The 21,245-nt window shown below is 37.4% G+C and overlaps 1 long non-coding RNA gene across 2 annotated transcripts in view; it reads left to right on the top strand.

Annotated features, from left to right (window-relative positions):
- Window positions 1–21,245, top strand: part of LOC108587390 — a 63,333-nt gene that overhangs the window by 8,300 nt on the left and 33,788 nt on the right. The window lies entirely within an intron of this gene.

The following is a 21,245-nucleotide window of genomic DNA, read 5'->3' as shown; positions in this document are numbered from 1 at the left end:
TCTATGGTCCTTCATGCTCTCCCTAAGTAGGACTGCCCCAAGGCAGCTAGCCCATAACTTAGATGACTCTTAACTAACGCTAGACCTGCTAAGGGTTCACCTAACTCAGCCAGTTTTTATATTTTTTAGGTAAAGAAATAGAATTTATCTTGTGAATGGAGTACTTTGATATCAAACAGCTGATGTGAACCCTGATTCCATCTGTCTTACCTTGTAATTCAGGATATGTACATGGTATAGAATTGTGACTTGGTTTGATTAGATTTCATTACAAAAGGTATACCATGGCTTCTACACTCCTTCACATCCTCAAGGACCTTAGAATAGGACTTACAAAATATGACTCAGAGAAAAATAAGTGCCATAAAATATAGAATGTCTATATTGCTTACAGCAGTGTTTTATATCTATTTGATAATGGAAATAGTAAATGTATTTTTTCCAAATATAACCCCAAACTGGAGAAGTGTGTACATTTGACTTTTGGTGAAGCAAAAATAGAAAATTTTAGTGCTATGTTAAAAAGTATCACACGACTTATGAAAATTAGCTGTTTTGTACATGCTATACAGAAAAGATGACAGTTTATAGTTGGAGGTAAGGAGTTTAGTGCAATGTCTAGCCAGAACAAAAAACAACTTGAACTTGTATAAAGAGGCACTGCCAAGGCAGTAAAAATTTCTGTTGAAAGACCACAGCAACATAATGGATGGAGTTAACCATCAAATAGTGTGTGCATGACTGTCCATGAGAACATTATAGATACAGAGAGGAACTTTTACCTTTGGGTAGTAATTTTATTTTAAATACTGATAATATGATTCCTCTAATCACTTCAGAAGTAGTGCCAAAAATTACAGTATCTTCATGTGTGCCACAAACAACCTTCTGGGATCCATTAGTATGAGATGCTATGTAGGCTTGCTTCTTAGTGAAACAGGTATAAAAAAATCCACATGTGGATTGAGTGAGGGAGCCTCATTCTCCCCACAGTCACAAGCGAGTGAGCAGGAGACCATGCATAGATGGCATGGAATGGAACTGCCAACATTAACACCAACATCAACAAAGTATAGATGGGAAAAGCTCCAGTTTAGATGAATGAAAGCTAAAGGCTATAACATCGGTGCAGATGACGTAGGGTCTTTGATACGATGTCCTACCTTACCTAACTTAATTGGGAGTTAATTCCGATAGTAATGAAAATCCTCACTGATGTAGAATAGACGAGTCGGTTGACAAGATAGAAATTTTAGAATCATCCCATTTATAGTGTTAGAAAACATTTATTATTAATAGTCAAAAAGGGAAGCCTTGATGGTAATTTCAACAGTCTTTATGCCAGAACAAACGGACCAATGGGAAATCATTAAAGTACTATTTAGGAAGATGCATAAACAATATAAGCAAACAAGCTCCTATGTACATGTTAAGAAAATAAACAGGCAAGGACAAACCCTAAATTTCTTGCCTCTTTTTCTGGTTAGATATTAACCATGGAAATTATAAATTCAATATTTTAGGGATATTTTATGTATGCAGTGCCTAACTGTGGCTCAGTGTGAGGTAATGTTGGTTAAAAAAGACATGCATTTGCTTTGGTATATACTGATTTTACAATGTCTGAAATATATAATCTAGTTGTCTAGCACAGTGGTGGGTTTGTAAATTTGATGTGAATGTGGGGCTAAATATAGAAATCTGGGAGTTTTGCTAACAGTAAAATAGTAACTACTACATTTCCCAGACTTGCATAGAGAGAAACTGGGCAAAAAGGGCTTGCCTACTAAGATTAAAATTTATGAAATCTTTAAAACCTACTCACTATAGACAAGTTTCAATGAACTATTTCTTCTTTCATTTTTAGGAGTCTAAATGTAAAGAAAACATTCCCCATAAGCAACCTTTCATAGGACATGAAAAAACAACCATAATTTATGATTCACAGAAATGTTCACTTTCTTAGTATGATGTTAATGGATTTTTTGCCCGAGAAATAGAGAGTGCGAATGATGAATCATGAAAACCAGCAATTTACTGAGGATAGGTATATTTCCTTCCAACCATTGTCCTGTAAATGATATACTTGTTTTATAAATAGTGACCTAATTGTCAAATAAAGACAGCAGGAGACATAGGCAAGGTGATTAGACCATGATGTAATCAAGACAATAAGACACATCAAAAGCATTTCAAATGAATGAATCAATTTGATAATTAGACACCTCGGCTACTAAAGAGTAAAGTCAAAGAAACCCATGGAAAAGGAATCCCTTCAACAAAACAATTGGGTGTTTTTGTGAATTATAATAACCTATGTGTAATCTACTTCTCTGAACAAAGGCAATAATTTATTCTTGTTTATGAAAGCGGCATTGAAACAAACAAACAAACAAAACGTAGGTTTGCTTAAGAAAGGTGATGGAGATTAGAGTTGGAGAATAAAGAAGAAAGCAAAACATTAAATCATTGGTTTCCATCTGTTTGTGCAAAGGAGGAAAGGGAGGCATGGATCTTGTGCCCAAGTGAAAGATGGCCCAGGATGGTTAAGAGAAGGTATGTCCAAAGGAACAACAGAGTATTGGAAGGTGCAATACTAGATTTTTAAGATTTTAATTCAAACGAAATGGCTACTTCTCAAAAATCTCAGTTAAGGATCAAATGATGGCTAAATTCATCCTCATCAGGTAAAGCACATTTTGATGGAACTGCAGCTCCAGCTCAAGGAAAAAGCACGATACCAAAGCCCCAGACCTAGTTCATTATGATTTGGGCTATGACCATGGAAACACCACAAATGTGCATATTGTTGTGTGTTTTCTCTTTTTTATCTCTTTTGTCTGTTCTCCTTATTTGTTTTTGATAAATATAAGCCAAGAGAGTTCTTCCTCACATGGTTGTCATTGAACCCACTTGATCATCACTTTATAAAGTTTCTGGAAAAGGCAAAGAATATATAAGTCACTTTCTGAATTAAAAGAATAATAGAATAGCCTTAAAAGACACACTAAAACTACTAGCTGGGGGCGAATGCTGTTTATAAAATTTACTAAGGGAATTGGTGTGGGAACTGATAAGTGATATACAGAGGAAAAGTTGAGACAGGCTACAGTTATAGTGAAAGACCATTATTTAAAGAGGTATTTTGCTGATAAGAGGCAGAGACAGAATCAACAGACCGGGCAAGTGAAAGGGGAAGTGGGTTACTATAATCTGGAAACGTGAAGAAACTTTTTCTTTGCTAGCTGGTTCATCTTATCCCACTTCTTAAAATGTTTAGTTTCCAGAAATATTGCTAAGGGATCAAGCTAAATACTAGTGCATGTATTAACAAATTCATGTATGCATTCATATAAGGTTCTGAAAACTAATCAATAAAAATATGTTGAGTGTGCGTGTGTGGTGTGTGTGTGTATACACATGCACACTATTGCTACCCCAGGAAGCTTACTCTGTATTGAGAGTAAAACATGGAAACGGATGACTTGGTGTAATAAATGCTTACCACAAAGGTACGTGATGATTGTGAATACACCAGGTAGCAGGGAACAGGGGAAAGTGTCTCAAATAGTCTGAGTAGAGAGCAGAGCAGTCCTAGGGAATGTGTGTGTTTGGGGTGGGAGGTGGCAGGGAGAGAAACATGTAGTGTATCCACACAATGAACATGCCACAATTTATAAGGATAATGCCAATTTTGAATCTATGGAAGAGAAAAAAAAGGAAAGTGGAAAGCTATTCAAAGATGGACTGAACTGCATTTGGGAGGGTTGTGGACATTGTGAGAAAATGAGGTGGACAGAGAACTGGGTGGAGAAAACTGGTGGGGTATGTAATCTTTCTGCTTTGTTTCTCTATTTTTTTTAAGTTTTAACCTAGCTATATTTTATGTGATGTGATGCCTTTCAGCTATCAAATTTATATGAGACAAAAATAATAGTAAAGATTCCAAAAACATATAGTACGTGATATATTCCAGCACTGTTGAACATTTCTTGAATCTATTAACTTATTTTAATCATCACTCCTCCACAAGATCACTCTACTCTTATTAGGTCCATTTTATAAGTATGTCGTCACATGATTAGAATTATTTGTCCTGTCTTTATTGGTTTGATTGGTATAATGTTATTGAACCTAAGAAAAAGATTAAGAGCAACCCAGAAAGCCCCCTACATCCTACACAATAACTAATTTATCCTTGGTAATCAGGGTCAAATGACCCTAGTTCAGATAACCCATTTTCCTCAGTAACACAAGAATGCAAGTGGTCGGGAGTATCTTCAGCCTCTGTCTGACGGACTTCCAACCAATCAAACTCAAGGTTGTGAAGAAGGTGAACAAAAATTGTGTAAGATAGTTATTATTTGTAGTAGTGAAAGAGACCACCCATACATCTCTCCCTAGCAAACAGATTCATGTATTTTGACTAAGGAAAATGGCAAGATATACTCAGCTGTTATGTGTAGCTGTTCTACATCCTGTAAAACAGCCTCCCAAGTTCTCTGGTGGTGTTTCTCTTAGGTGATCGCTACTAAACGTCACTAGGGCATTTCATCATCCTAACAAACCAGCTGTTTCTGGTGATGATGCAGGTGATAAGATCAGTTAATCCCACGGGCATCGGTGCATTTTCAAACTTTGCTTGCTGCAACATTACCATTATTCTCTTGTAAAAAGCAATGTCGAGTGGAACAACATCAATGTGAACAAGACATACACTGAGTAGCAATGATGGCAGGGGATGTGGGGGCAGGAAAGGCAAATCTATATTTATTCCTGTGAGACAAATCACTGTCCTTAATAGAAGGGGACCAGTGCAATCAGCCTGCTCCCAGATGGCCGGTTAATACACTCATGGTGCATTATCAGGGTTCAGATTTAGCCTCTGCTTTTGGCAGCTCGGGCACTCATTAGCAGTTACATTGTTGAGTCTATGTATAGCACTCTTCTCTGTCTGTACTTAGCACACAGGCCCATATAGCAAATGCCGGAGTGCCAGAGGAAAGACCAGCATTTATAGAATGTGTCATTTTTCCACCTGCTTATTAAATAAAATCCAGGCAGTTGAGCTGTTGAATTTCAGTTAAGCCTTTTTCAAGGCTTTTATATAGGCATGGGTATTATGCTTACTGTATCTATTCCGAGAGGTGCATAATTATGGCTCTGGGTCCTAACGTCTTATCATCAATAATCTCATCCTATTCTTTATAAGCTTTTGATCTCCTAAAACAACTTTCATAACATGCAAAGTAGAAAATCTGGCACTCTATCAGAAAATCAGACACTGAGAAGACTTTTTATTTTTGCATTCCCTCTGAGTGTGATGTACAGCAGATTGTGTTTTCCAAACATGCGGGTACCTATTCTTATACAGTCCATCTTCATCACTTATGGATTCCATATTTGATAATTTATCCACTTGCCAAAATGTATTTGTAACATCAAAATTAATAATCTCTGTGTTTTCCTTGTTATTGGCAAAAAGTTTGAGTTGCCCAACACACACATTACCAGTGGGGGGTGAAATGAGGCATTGCATTGCTTTCTTGTTTCTACTCTCAGGCTGTAAACAAGTGTCCTTTTTGATATCTTCGCAGTGCTATGTTTCTCTTTTTTAATTTTTGTGCTTTCTCTTGGTGATTTTGTTCTAAATTTAAAATGATCCCCAAGTGCAGGTGTGACGTATCGTCTAGTGTCCCTAAGCACAAGGCAGTTGTTATGTGCCTCATAGGGCAAAAACACATTTATTGAAATAAGCTTCTTTTAGGCATGAATTATGGAGCTGTTGTCTGTGAGTTTAATGTTAGTGAATCAACAATATGTACTAAACATGGTGTCTTTAAACAGAAGCACATTTAAAACAAGGTTGTGCATTGATTCTTTGATAGAAATGTATGACTTGAGGCTCCCACTATTCTAATTCATTAGTATCTGTTTCCCTCTTTGAAAATTGAATATGCTAAGGTCTGATCTTACATAATTACTTCCCTGTATGGATGAAACACTACTGTGTATATTCAGCTTTATTATGTTTATTTTGATTTTACTGAAGACCTTACACTGCATTTCTATCCAACACATAACATAAAGTACCCTTAGAATCTACTGGATCATGAGGACCATATGTCAGGGAAGCTTGTTTCAAATAATTAACCTGTATTATAGCCCACAAAACTGTCAGATTTGTGTATAATTCTATGTAAAACAGTATAGTGGCTACTGAAAACATTATAAATAGAATTAATCTGTGATCAGTAATTCTACTTTTGAGTATATACTCAAAAGAGTAAAAAACAGGATCTCAAGGAGATATTTATGCACCTGCCTTCATAGCAGCATTATTTGCAATAGCCAAAATGTGAAAGAAACTCAAGTGACCATCTACAGATAAATGGACAAACACAATGTAATATACCCATATGATGGGATGTTATTCAGCTTTGAAAGGAAGGAAATTCTGACACATGCTACAACATAGATGAATACTGAGACCATTAAGCTGAGTGAAATAAACCAGCCACAAAAAGACAAATACCATAGTATTTCACTGACATGAAGTACCTAGGTCAAATTCATAGAAAAAGAAAGTAGAATGATGCTTCCCAGAGGCTGGAAAAAGGAAGAGATAGGTGGTGATTGTTAATGGGTGTAAAGTTTCAGTTCTGGAAAATGAAAGGAGTCCTGGAGATTTGTTGCACAGCAATATAAATGCATTTAACACTACTGAATTGCACACTTAAAAGAGTTAAGATAGTAGATTTTATTTATGTATATTTTGACACAAGTATTTTGAAAAATGATCAGTGGTTGCCAGGGTTTTGGGCAGGAAAAGATGGATAAACAGCTGAAGCACAAGAGATTTTTAGGGCAATGAAACTTCTGCATGACACTGCAATGATGGATACATGATGTTATGCATTTATCAAAACCCACAGAACATTCTAATACAGAGTGAACCCTAAAATAAACGGTGGACTTTAGTTAATAATAGTCCATTCATATTGGCCAATCCATTGCCATGATTCTATCACATTAATACAAGATGTTAATTACAGAGAAGATTATGTTGGAGAAAAAGAAGTATAATAAAACTTTTCTGCTAAATATTTATGAAATCTTAAACCTCTCTAGTAAATAAAGTCTATTAACTTAAATCAATTGTCAGACTTAGGAGATTTTCTATAAAGGGGGCAGAGCAGCACACACTCATGTGGTATATCTACCTCCCAAACCCAAATTTCCAAACAAGAATTATACTTTATTTATTTATTTTTTTACTATGACAAATGGTGCAGGGTACAGCAAAATGCCATTTACTTTAGAAGCTGTATCCAAACCTGTTTCAGACAATTAACCCCCTAGAAACTTTATTGATGTATAAATGCCACTGAAATTTCTCTGGCATAATAGCCCCAATTTAAGCATTTAAGGTTTTGTATGTCTTTCTCATATAATCCAATGAGCACAACACCATTTATGTTATGTAACCAACAGTATGATATACTGGAAGAAATTAATATGACTAAATTTTTACAGACTATCTAAATGAAAAGTAATTAAAGTTGATATAGTCCTAAAATAACAGAGTGAAGAAGTATCGCTGTTCTTGCCTGGTAAAGTGGATGATTTCCAAGTGAGTATATTAATTGAGAATGAGAAACAGAATACTGGATAAGTCAATTGGTAGCTTTTTTTTTTTTGCCAGGAGCTATTGATTTGCTTTCGTAAAGAGTTTAAATCTGGAACACATCCTGTGATAGGTGCTAACAGGTGATAAACTTTACATTTTTAAGCATGTCATTCACAGTCATGCTTAAAAATCAATGTTGACTTTTACTCAATCTGTTAAGGAATCAAAATGGAGATCCTGTCAGTTGCTAAATAGTTCTATTCCAACAGCACATTGAGAAACTAGGGAAATAACCACAGAACGGACCTACTATGGACCCACTGTGTTACCCACTCAGGCCAAGTGTCCATTATTGCCTGACTTCCATAAGCTCTCACTCTGACCACAAAGGCATTTTGGGTTCTGATGGGTTGGTGTTAACTCAGAACCCCAGAAGGTCTGGGTACATCTCTTTCTCCAAAACATTTAAGTCCTCACTTACTGTTGTTGATAGATTACTGGAAACTGTGACTTTAAGTAAAATGAAGCATAATTAAACCAGTTTTATCATAGGCTAGTTGATACGAACAAGTGTCAACTTCCTGTGGCATATTTCTGGTCACAAAAACATCATGAAATTTCTAAATAAAGACCCCAAATGCTTCAAATACTGAACATTGAAATGGATGTGAGCTATACATATATTGAAGATAGATTAACAAAAGCAGGTAAGATAATTATTTACTCAATTTTTGGTGAATCAGTGAGTGGTGACAGTTGCAGTGGTAGTGGGTTAAATCAATGGATAAACGTTTGCAAATCAACGATTGTAAGGAGCACCTCCTGGCACCACGCATTTCAACATCAAACAATCAACAAATGTGGTGAGCTTGCTGAACGCTTTCCTACTGCATCGTTTATTGTTGTGCATTTATGCAACTATTGTGGGCTTTGCAAATGTTTAGTTTGTAATCATTTGTATTCAATCAATCATCATTCTCCAATCTGTTTATTCCAGTCCAGGGTCAAAGGTGGCTGGAGCCTATTCCAGTAGCTCAAGGCAGGCACCAAACATAGAATGATGTCATTTCATCACAGGGTTCACTTACACCAACACCCACACTCACTCAGACTGGGACAACGTAGACACGCCAATTCACAGAACGTGCACAGCTTTGGGATGTGGGAGAAAACCGTGGTACATGGAGAAAACCCACACAGACATGGGGAGAATATAAAACCCAACAAATGCAAAGTATACACCTGATAGAATAAACATTGTAATCGATATAATTCTGAAAATGAGGCAAACCACAGGGGGCTTTATTTTTTATAGAGGTATTTAGTTTATATATTACCTGGTAAATTCTCTGCCACCTTTGACAGCACCTCACTGAGCATCAAATTGCCAGAAAGGTGAGAAGGAATTAAGCACTGCGAGTAATATCCTCTGTAATGTCTGATAGAGAAAGGTTAAGGAAATTTTATTTGCTATAAAGAGATGGAAATAAATTAGTTGAAGACACCATGGAAAATCAGGGAGGCAGAAACAGTGATAAGATCCAGGAAAGAAATATGAGATTTTTAAAAATAGACATTTTAATTCATAGAATAATAAATGTGAGAAGAATTTTAAAGGAGAGAGCTAATGCAAAAAGCATCAAGATTTTTCAACTTAAGTTAGAAAGGGTTGGATGAGTTTATAAGACAATTCAGTTGTTATGAGTTTTTACTATTTATTTATATACTTTAATGGGAAGGAAATAAATAAACTGAAACAAACTTAGGACCTAGAAATCTGTTTTAACATTCTGAGAAGACAGAAAGTAGAGAAAAAAAAGAGTTTGAAATAGAGTTTTCTGAAATCTTTTCTATAATCTGACTCTCTTACTAGTCATAATGATTACTAAAACATTTATATCAAGTCCTGTTCATCTTGTGTTTCTCTTTTTAAGAAAAAGTGGGTTCTTGTTAGCTATTAATATATTATTATATTAATTGAATACAGGCCTTATATATTAGTAATAGACAGAAAGATCACCTTTAGTGCTGGGAAGAAAACATGAATGGCAGAGCAAAAGTCAATTTTCTGTGCTATAGTCTGATGAGCAGAGCTAGTGCTACATGAAGTTGAAGTTATATCACTTAGGCTTTAGACCTGCAGGCACACAGTTTCAGAGGTAAACCCAAGAATGAAGAGGAAGGGCAGGTGAGGGTCATGACTGATCAATCACATATGCCTTGAAATGGGAATGTGGACTTGGAAAGGGTCTGGTGGTAGCAGTTGTGGGACATCACACCTGGATGCCTAGGGGAAATTGCACTTGACTCCACTAAGTACACTATCCCAGTTTTATGGATCTAAGTTATCCATATCAGTTAGGAGAAATTTTGATGCAAGCCAAAGCATACCTCAAACTGGCTTAAACAATATAAATTAGTTACTGGATTTATTGGTTTATTTACTGTACATTCCAGAATTGGAGGTGGCTTTGGCTTGAGACAGACTCAGAAGGTCAAAAATTCACTTACGCGTATGATTACTTCCTCTTCCTACTGCCTCCCATGGAGTCATCTTTATCCCAGTGTTGGCTCTCCACTGTGGACCCAGATAATTGGCAAGAGTGGATGAAGGCTTGCTGCTGGAGCTTATCCCAGCCACTCACCTCCTGCTCACTGGGGAAGATGTCTCTAAGGAATATTTGTGACACGCAGAAGAATGGAGAGTGGGATCCTTGTAGGAAACCACAGACATCTGCTCAGCCCGAAACTCTGAGGCTATTGTCTGAACTCAAAGGCAACATTTTTTAAAGTCACAATTACTAGAGAGTTTTTAGAACAGAGGTCACCTGCTTTCGGACTGCACCTAATCCTTCATAATTTTTTAAAAACATTTGTATAATTATTTACAAATAAAATTACTCATCAACTCCCCTTCTTTCCCCTACTCCCAACTATAAGCCAAGTTCAACATTTTATTCTCCTTTCTTTCCTCAATACAAGCATAGACAGTGCTTAGGAATGGGCATCATGTATGTACCATCGGACAAGTGCTACCCTGAGCCTTAATACCTGTTAGTGTTTTCATTGTCTTAAAAGTATAAGATAGAGTCTGTGACTGATTCCATTGTGCAGATAAGAAAAGTGGCACGATATGCAGCTGAATACTGGCAGAACTAAGATACAAACCCTGGCAACTGGCTACAAATTCTTTGGTTTTAAAACTTTTAAAACACTTTCTTGAAAAAAAAGTAATAAATTGATTATTTCATAATTACATCAATGAATGAGTGAATCAACAAATGAATGAACAACAAAAAGACAAAAAATGTCTCTGTCTGCATATTCTATACCTATGTGTGTTCTCCTTACAGACAGTGTGCCAAAAACAGGTTAGATTTTTAAGAAATATGATTTCAAGCTCAAACAGTGTCCTTAATTCTCTATGGAATTTTAGGGAATGTTTAAACTACTCAGTGTCACTGTCAATAAAACCACTAAATGTGCACTGAAATTCTGTCCTTTCTACTTCAGAGGACATTTTTGTGGATACAAGAAGACGATACATTGTAAGTACATTGGAAACTGTAAAGCACCATACAAATAAATATGAAGTATACACCTGTAACACTTTTCATGTAGTAAAGTTGTCTCCCTATGATGACGAAACTGTTGATGAATAATACCAGAAATATAGTTTAGAGGCCTGCCATAATCATTACAGTTTAGAATTTTAGAGCTGAAGGCCCTTTTGAGATCATTTATTTTGAGCTCTCATTTTTCATATTGAGATTGACTCAGGGTCATTTTGTCTATGGGGCACAGGATCCTCAGTATAAAACAGTCTCTTTGTACTACCAATCATTATCATGAGTGGATAATTTTAAAACCTGTTCAAATCCTCAGGTATCTTAATGTCATTGCATCAAAAAGTTAGAATGTCTGACTGCCATCACAGGCTCCTCACGTTACCCTGAGCAAATAATTATTTGTATTCAATAAGTACTCAATAAGCATTTATTCATTGAGTAAATTGTAATTTCTTAGCGATTAGGCAGCAGACTATATCCCTTCATCGGAATAAATTAAAAGCAGCTGCTTCTGGGAAGTATCTAGCCCAGACAAAGTGCAGGCTCCCTCACATGTCCTCATTACCTTCTAGCTGGATGAACTTGGCCCATTCTCTTGTCTCAAGTTACAAAGGACTCATCTTCCACGTGGTTCAAGTAAATATGGTAGTGTTTTAGGTAGATGTGGAAATAAATAATAAGAATGTAAGGGAATGGCAGCCAAATTTGTTAGCCACACCACAATACTGCTGCATAACCAAACACCCCAAACTCAGCAGAAAGCGCTTAGTACCATGCACAACGTTCTGCAACCCATTCAGGGCAATTATACACCTGGCTGCTGGACTGTGATACCAGGTGAAATATCTCTGATACGGTTTGGCTGTGTCCCCATCCAAAATCTCATCTTGAATTGTAATCCCCATGGTCCCCATGTGTCAAGGGCAGGACGAGGTGGAGGTAATTGGATCATAGGGGCTGTTTCTCCCATGCTGTTCTCATCATAGTGAGTGAGTCTCAAAAGATCTGACGGTTTTATAAGCATCTGGCATTCCCCGTGCTTGCACTCACTGTCTCTCCTGCTGTCCTGTGAAAAGGTGCCTTCTGCCATGATTGCAAGTTTCCTGAGGCCTCCCCAGTCATGTGGAACTATGAGTCAATTAAACCTCTCTTCTTTATAAATTATCCAGTCTTAGGTATTTATTCATGGCAGTGAGACAAGAGGCTAATACACTAAATTCGTACTGCAGACAGTGGGGTGCTGCTATTAAGATACATGAAAATGTAAGACTGACTTTGGAACTGGGTGACAAGTGGAGGTTGAAACAGTTTGGAGGCCTCAGAAGAAGGCAGGGAGATGTGGGAATTGTTGAATGGATTTGACAAAAATGCTGATAGTGATATGGACAATGAAGTCCAGGCTGAAGTGATCTCAGATGGAGATGAGGAACTTGTGAAATGGAGTAAAGGTCACCCTTGCTATGCTTCAGCAAAGGAGCTAGTGGCATCTTGCCTCTGCTCTAGAGATCTGTTGAACTTTGAACTTGAGAGAGATGATTTAGGGTATCTGACAGAAGAAATTTCTCTCTCTCTCTTTCTCTCCCTCTCTTTCTTTGGAGATGGAGTTTCACTCCTATTGCCCAGGCTGGAGTGCAATGGCATGATCTTGGCTCACCGCAATCTCTACCTCCAGGGTTCAAGTAAGTCTCCTGCCTCAGTCTCTCGAGTAGCTGGGATTACAGGCATGTGCCACCACCACACCAGGCTAATTTTGTATTTTTAGTAGAGATGGGGTTTCTCCATGTTGGTCAGGCTGGTGTCGAACTCCCAACGTGAGGTGATCTGCCTGCCTCGGCCTCCCAAAGTGCTGGGATTACAGGCGTGAGCCACAGTGCCTAGACTAAATGCATGATTTGACTCTTAGGAACAAAATTTCTTCCAAGGATTTTGAGGTTGGTTCCTCTCAAGGTCCTCCTGAACTGTATGGCCTATTTATAGTTTAATTTGACCCCCTGCAAATCTCTTCCCCACACATATGCCAACACAAACACAAATCAATATGCTTCTACACACACAGGCCTAATATGCATATCATAAGCCATACCAGCACATGCGCGCACGCACATACACACACACTTTTTCTTCTTTACTTATATAGCGTCTATTATGCTTTACATTTTATTTTAGTGATCATACTCTTTGAAAGATTTTTATGACCTTCATCATTAACTTGTATTACTATATTATTTCACTTTGAGTACATTTTTAGGCTTGAACTTATCTTTACTTCCCAATAGACTAAAGGTAGATACTTAAGCAGTCAAAATATTGACATTCTGCTATTATTTTATCTGTATCTAGTAAACTGTACTATGCACCAGCAGAAACACATAATAAACACTCACCAAAAGCATTTAGTTTAAAAATATCACAGTTAATATAGTTAGGCTCTGTATCCCTACCCAAATCTCATCTCAAATTTTAATTCCCATGTGTCAAGGGATGGACCTGGTCAGAGGTGGTTGGATCATAGAGGCTGTTTCCTGCATGCTGTTCTTGTGACAGCGAGTGAGTTCTCATGAGGTCTGATGGTTTAAAACTGTTTGGCATTTCCTCCCTGGCTCTCTCTCTCTCTCTGGCTGCCATGTAAGACGTGCCTCGCTTCCCCGTCACCTTCCACCATGATTGTAAGTTTCCTGAGGCCTCTCCAGCCATGTGGAACTGTGAGTCAATTAAACATCTTTTATTTATAAATTAGCCAGTCTCAGGTAGTTCTTTACAGCAGTGTGACAATGGACTGATACAGTAATTAATGAATACATTGCCAATTTTTATACATTTTATTAAGAGTTTGTAAGTTTACAACTTCCAGATCTTACACTGATGTAATGAAACATTTGAGCAAGTAAGAGTCATTTATTACATGTATTGAAAATAACAGTAATGAATGTAAATATATTTAAACATTATATCTAAAATCATATTTAGATTCAGTTTCTGTTAATATTTAATGACTTTCCTTCTAGCATGTAACTGATAATTTTTTTTTTTTTTTTTTTGAGACAGAGTCTCACTCTATCACCCAGCACGGAGTGCAGTGGTGCTATCTCCATTCATTGCAAGCTTCGCCTTCCAAGTTAAGGCCATTCTCCTGCCTCAGCCTCCAGAGTAGCTGGGACTACAGGCACCTGCCATCACGTCTGGCTAATTATTTTTAATTTATTTTTAGTAGAGACGGGATTTCACCATGTTAGCCAGGATAGTCTTGATCTCCTGACCTTGTGATCTGCCCACGTTGGCCTCCCAAAGTTCTGGGATTACAGGCGTGAGCCACTGAGCCTGGCTGATAATTTTACATTATGCAGAGTGGAGATCATAATACATACCATTTATTCTCCTATTTTCAATTAATATTACATGGTGAATATTTTTACATCTTCAAAATGTTGTCAAACATATTTACACATGCATGTGTAAATCAATAATACAATTTAGATACCTTAGTGGAACCATGCAACAATAGGACTAAAATAAATACATTAACAGAATATTCTCTCTCATATGGATACTTCCTTTAAGCCAAAGCTATTTATTACTAAAAAGACTAAGTAAGCTTATTTAGTAAGCTAAAGTTAGATATCCACAGCACCTTCTTTATCACAGAAATTAATGAGGTGGGATACTTAATACCCCCACACAGTACAGGGTGGCTGATATGTATGATAGAAATTTCAGTCCTTAAAAGTTAAACGGCTCTATTCACTTATTTTGAGGCTCTGTGAATGAGAATAAGGAGTTAACATTAAACAAGTTTTCTGCCTTTGGTATATAAGTGATCTATTTAAAGGACTACAGATGTACATATGAAATAGTTACAGAACCATCCCAGGGGATGAGATGAGTAGGAATACACAGCGTAGACAGCACATGGTAGTGTAATGTGGAGGTGGAGTGTCAGTTTGGATGGGTGCAATCCATGGAGGCTTCCTGGAGAAGATGGACTTAGCTCCGGTTTCTGAATAACGGAGTATGGTAGAATAACATTTATTCATGGCCTATTACACATCAGTCTTCATCTTTGGACACCTTCACAGAATCACTGTGAAACCATTCTCATTTGATAGATCGTCTTGAACACTAGCTCCACATATCTGCTCTTGAAGTGGCACTGTTAATAAGACACTTAGAAAGAACAAGGACAGCATTGAGGCAGGGAATGAAGCAAGTAAGAGCCTAGGGAGGCATGAGATCTGTGTGTGAACCCAGGCAGGTCACAAGCCAGGTGTGTAAGAGGTGAGATTCAGTGTGATGTTTTATAGTGGGTTGACAGCATGTCTAAGATGAGATTGAATAGACACTGTAGGATCATGTGGTGGAAGACATCAAATAGCAAAGAGGAATCACTCATGACTATACCCCATGATGCTGATTCTCCCAGTGGGATCCCATTTATGCTCTGACTGCAATTTTCCATTTGCTTGACTGAAATCTTCTTAGAAATACAAGCTCAATTAGTTTACAAAGAAGTCTGCGGTCTGTATGCATTTATATGTGTGTGGGGGTATGTGCAATCACAAAACTCCATCTTCTCCATTATGGTGAAAATACAATTAATGCATTTTTCAATGATAGTGAAATGGGGGCCCTTTTAAACACACACACCCTTTTATAGATTTGTAGTCAAAATGAATTATTTTCTATTTTACTGTGGTCATTAAGTATTAATATCCACCCCTCATAGAGTTTGGGGTCTAATGGACAAGGTCAGTTGCAACAGGTACGACAGAGAAGAGGTACATAGCACCTTGACAATGTCTAATTTTAATTCCAGGAAGTCTTCCACAAGGAAACATTTACTGATTTTAAATTTCTAGGAAGAAAAACCTGTACAAATGCAGAAGGAAGGAATGCTTAAACCGAGGAAATAGCATATCAGATACCCTGTGTTTTGATAGATCAAGGCTTATATTAGGAACAGGACAAAGAAACCCTGTGGTTGAAGTGCAGAGATCAAGAGGAAACAGCAAGTCACATGAAAAAAAACATATGGACAGGGCTGGATCGTGCAAGGTTTGCAGTTTGAGGTAATGATCTGGTTTTCACTCCCTCCCCCCAAAATGAGGAGCCATTGATGAATTTTAAGCAGAGTCCTGATATGATCAGATTTGATTTAAAAGAAGGAAATAGGATGAAGAGAAAAATTAGAAACTAAGCGCTAAAAGATCAATGACTGTATGAAGATAAACCAAGAACCACCAGCAATTAGCATTGTTAATAGTATTGGCATGCTGTAGAAAAAATCGGGGTTTTGCAGAAGGGTACAAGAGAAATGAGAAGAAAATGTCGCTTCTATATCTCAAACTACAGGGAGATACAGTACTTACACTGATGAATGCAGTGCAGAGTGATACATGAGAAACTAAAGTAATTAGATTAAGATCGGAGGTTCTGGAGTCAGCCAATCTAATTTAAATCCAGGTCCTGGCACTTATCAGAGGTGAGAGGCACAGCCAATTACCTAGTTGCTGTGAACACCTCTCTTTTGTTTCCATAAAATGTGAAGAACCATAACTCTCATTGTAAAGGGCTTGGAGAAGGATTAAATAACATGTTGTGGAATAAAGCATTGAGCCCAGAGCATATACAATCACTAAAGAATCTTAGGTACAACTATTTTTAAAGAATTGTCATTGTTGCTATCACAATGTCATTCTTAAAATCATTGTAATCAGCATTGTTTTAAGAGGCTTAATAGACACTTTTTTTTGTATAGTCAATTTCAGAGATGATAAAAGTTTGAGATGGAGTCTACCAGGAATTCTAAAGAATATCCCACAGTTCAGAAATTAATCTGCTACAACCAACTTTTGTTGAGCTTTGGAAGTAGTTTAGAGTTAATTCTCAGTATAAGATGAGAGCTACGATAATTCCCTTTTTACTGATAAAGAAACTGAGGTATTGAGACATTAAGTAATTTCCAGGGATCATTCAGTTGGTAAGCAGAGGAACTGGAATTTGGATCCAAAGGTCTGGCTACAGAATGGACATGCTTAACCACTAAGCAGCAATGCCTCTGCTATGTTAAAATGGTCAGTGGTAAGGGTGACTAGTACAATACTGTCATTTGATTTCCAATTTCTGCATTGTGTGGTATGCACACTACCGGACAAAAAGCCTATTCTTTTGCAGAAAATGACTTGGGAAACTCGTGGAAAAGGACACGACCCAAAGGCCATGTTATCATTTTTTCCTTTATTTAAGATTTCAACCTCAAAGATGAACCCTGGGTCGTGCATATCATGGAGCTTAATGTACTATTCCGTCACCAGGGCCAAGGAAAGCTGCATTCACAGATGGATTGTGTCTGCAGGCAGCCTTGAACTTCTTGTGTTCAGTTGAATAAATGATTTTCTTTGGTAATGCAACATTTGAAGCAGCTGGATAGCTAGATTATTCCACAGCATCTGAACACCCACCAACAAAATGATGAAAGCTTGAGACAATTTGGTTTGCTCAGAGAAGTGTTATTGCTCAAGCTAGCCAACCGTCACTAACGTTTCTGTACAAAGCCGATAAGTTCAGAGGTCTCTGGGATGAGCAGAGGCATGTGAAATCAGAAGATGCATGCTGTCTACATCCTTCAAGGCCAGCTCAAATGTCTCCTCCCTGACCACCGGAAGCAGAACAAACGGCAGGCAAAACACTCAGTGTACACTTCTCCTATGTTGACAAGAATTCCAGCATATTAGACATGTAGCCCTCTTGCCTTCTCAGAAGCACATTTTGTGGATGCTGATGAGAGTCATTTTATCATTCTTTCCTTACTCAAAGACCTTGAGCGCATGTGAAAAATTGTTTTACCCACGACTTGAACAGTACTGTTGGCAGTGCTCTGGTTACTCTCAATTTCCCGCTTGCTCAACCTCCATCTCCCTGCTAGCCCAGCTTGTGGCCACCTCCTGCATGTGGAATCACACAATGTTCAACTGAACAATTCCTACTCTGCCTGCTGCCCCACTCCAATGCCACTGCCCACCAGTTCATCCTTTCGCAGTTATATAACGACAGTCTGGCCATGTCTCTTCATGATCCTCCTGTCTTCTCCTCAATGGGAGATGTCTTTTTTTTTTTTAATTCACCAAAAGGATAAAGGGTGAGAGTGCAAGTGTTTTGTAGCCAAGCAGTTGTGCTTATTAATAGATTTGTTCCAGGCTTATCAAATATATCAAAGAAGCCTTCCTTTGGTCCCAAATCCGTGGCATGTAGCGGATTGGGCAGAACGGGATGGAGTTTGTTGGAGTGGGGTAGGTTACTGTTTAGACTCACACTTATGCTTTTCCTTTCACATCAGGCTCTCCATGAGGACCCTCTGTCACCCAACTCTTCATTTATGGTGCTCTTGTTCCCTCTCATGGACTTGGTGTCTCTCACTGACTCAACTGCCCTTGTTAAACTGTCTGAAGCTCGTGGATGGCAGTCATGATTGAAGAATTTAGTCCAGGTGGTAGCCAGAGCTACTTAAATGCTTTCTGTATCAGCCATGGTAAAATGTTTTATTTATTGTTTTAATGGCGTTTCCTTTGTTTAGAGATAGAATGAAATACTGGCACAGTCTGTATCTGTAATCTGAAAGAGGAGATTAACTATTTCTAGTCTTTAAAGAAAATCCAGTATATTTTGAATCTTAATGCACAGCATCTGTATTGCTTTTGTAAGGCTATGATAAAAAAAAAAAAAAAGTACCGCAAACTAAGTGACTTGAGACACAGAAATTTACTCTGTCACAGTTCTGGAAGCCAGAAGTCTATGAGATCAAGCGGTGAGCAGTGCTGGTTCCTTAGGAGGGAGGCAAGGGAGAATTTGCCCTGTGCCACGCCCCCAGCATCTGGGGATTTGCTGGCATTCTTTGGCACTATCTGACTTGTTGAAACATCAGCCCAATAACCGCCTTCATGGTCATGTGGCGTTCTACCTGTGTGCATTTCTGTTTTCAAATTTCCCCTATTTATAGTACCAGTGATATCAGATTAGAATCCCCCCAACAACCTAATTTAATTTGATTACCTTTATAAAGACTCTCTCCGAATAAAATCACATTCTGAAGTACCTGGGGTTAGGATTTCAACATAGGAATATTTGGGGGACATGTAAAAGTTTTAAGTAAATAAGGATAAGCGCTTCATTAATAGATGGCTGCTCTCCTTTTATTCATATATGTCTCCTAAGGGTTTTGTTGCCCTAGCCTACACATAGACACACGCACAAGGGGAATTTTGGAGTTTTAGAAGAAAAGCACAAAACTGTTCCTGACATTCCAAACTGTCAGACAAACTTGACAATTCTAGTCTCCTCCATGCATAGATATTTTTCACAGTTTCATAAACATTGACTTGGGGTTAGGTGGCTTTGGTTTTGATAGCCAGACTTTTACTTCAAAATTGTATAACCTTGGAAAGTGACCTCGTTTTTTTGCATTTCAACTTGTCATCTATGAAGTTAGAATAAAAATCCACATATTTAAATACTAGATGACATATTTTCAGTAGTGCCAAGGAGAGCAAGTGATAAGTTGAAGGATTGAAATAAACTTAGCTCTCCACCATAGACCTGTTTTATTAGGGAAGATAATGATACTTAAAGCACTCTGACAGCTCAGTGAACATAAGCGGATTAATTTATCTTTTTACTATGACTTTTAGAGAACCAAATACAATTTAAAAATTTCAACTTTGCCTATATCTGCCTTCATCTGATTATATGTCTTATCTCTTTTAAATGTGTTGGGATCTTAAAGCTGATTTTATTATTTACTCTGTATCAGTCTATTTTGAAGTCAGTAGATAAAGGCATAGGAAGGCAATACAGTTTGAACATACAACAAATATCTCAGGCGTCTTTTTTTTTTTTTTTAAATAAGGCAGCTTCTTGTAGTAGAAAAAAAACCTGGATTAGGGATCAGCGACTTGGATTAGAGTTCTGGACTTTCTACCTCCTTTAGGTACATCACTCAACATTTCTAAGTCTCTGATGTCTTTAGTTAAAAACAGATCGAATTACCTCCCTCATAGTATTGTAATTGTCAAAATGGAAAATATGGGTGAAGTGCCTACTACAGAGTCACCACCTGGTACATAGCTAGTACATTTATATTAAGCCCCACATGCACAATCTATGAAAAATGAAATCCTTATCACTGCAACTTTCTCTATGTATGGGTTTTCATAAGAGAAAATTAACTAGAATCAGGTGTTTTAAACATTTATGACATATTTTTTAAGTATAACAAAGAAGGTGCTAAGATGATTGCAGAAAGGTATGTGCAAGGAAAAATATAACTAGATCAAGCCCCAGAATAAGTAAGAAGAATTTTAGCACATATTTTCCAATATTAAATTAGTAGGTTAAAAGCAGCTATAATGGTTCACCTTTTTGTCTTCTAAACCACTCACTCCTAAAATGAGAAGACACAAATTACACTTATCACACTCCATGATATACATACTTTTTATAGCACTTGATTTCTATATTGTTTGTATGTTTCCTCTACCAAAATGTGAGCAATTTTGACACACCAAAAGCCAGGTCTCATATTTTAATGCCACAGACAGAAAGGCAGACATTGGAGTCACACAGCTGGAATTGCTTCCAGATCTAAATTTACCTGCCGTGTAACCTTTGGCAAGTTACTTAGGCTATCTGAACTTCACTTTCCTGAACTATAGAAGTGAAGCCAATATTTGTTTTAAGCTGATAGCACTGTTGTGGAGACTAGATGAATTGTACACACTTAGAATGACAACGGGCATATGGCAAGCAGCTCAGTAAGATTTAGCTATTATGTCATTCCAACAGGAGCCAGCAAAATCCTCAAATTTGAAATCCAGATTTCCTGAATTATCAGATATCCTGAATCTAAAATTTATCCATTCGTTGTTCACTCACTCATTTACTTACCTATTCTGCATTTATTGGGAACCTACCATTTGCTGAGAATTTGTATGTCCACATAGTCTCATACCCACTTACATTCATTTTCAGAATCAACTGACATTACCTAAATAATCTCA

This window comes from Papio anubis, chromosome 8 (assembly GCF_008728515.1).
Source record: "Papio anubis isolate 15944 chromosome 8, Panubis1.0, whole genome shotgun sequence".
Classification (NCBI taxonomy): Eukaryota; Metazoa; Chordata; class Mammalia; order Primates; family Cercopithecidae; genus Papio; species Papio anubis.
The sequence above is the reverse complement of the archived record's forward strand: the minus strand, read 5'-3'. Positions and strand labels throughout refer to the sequence as shown.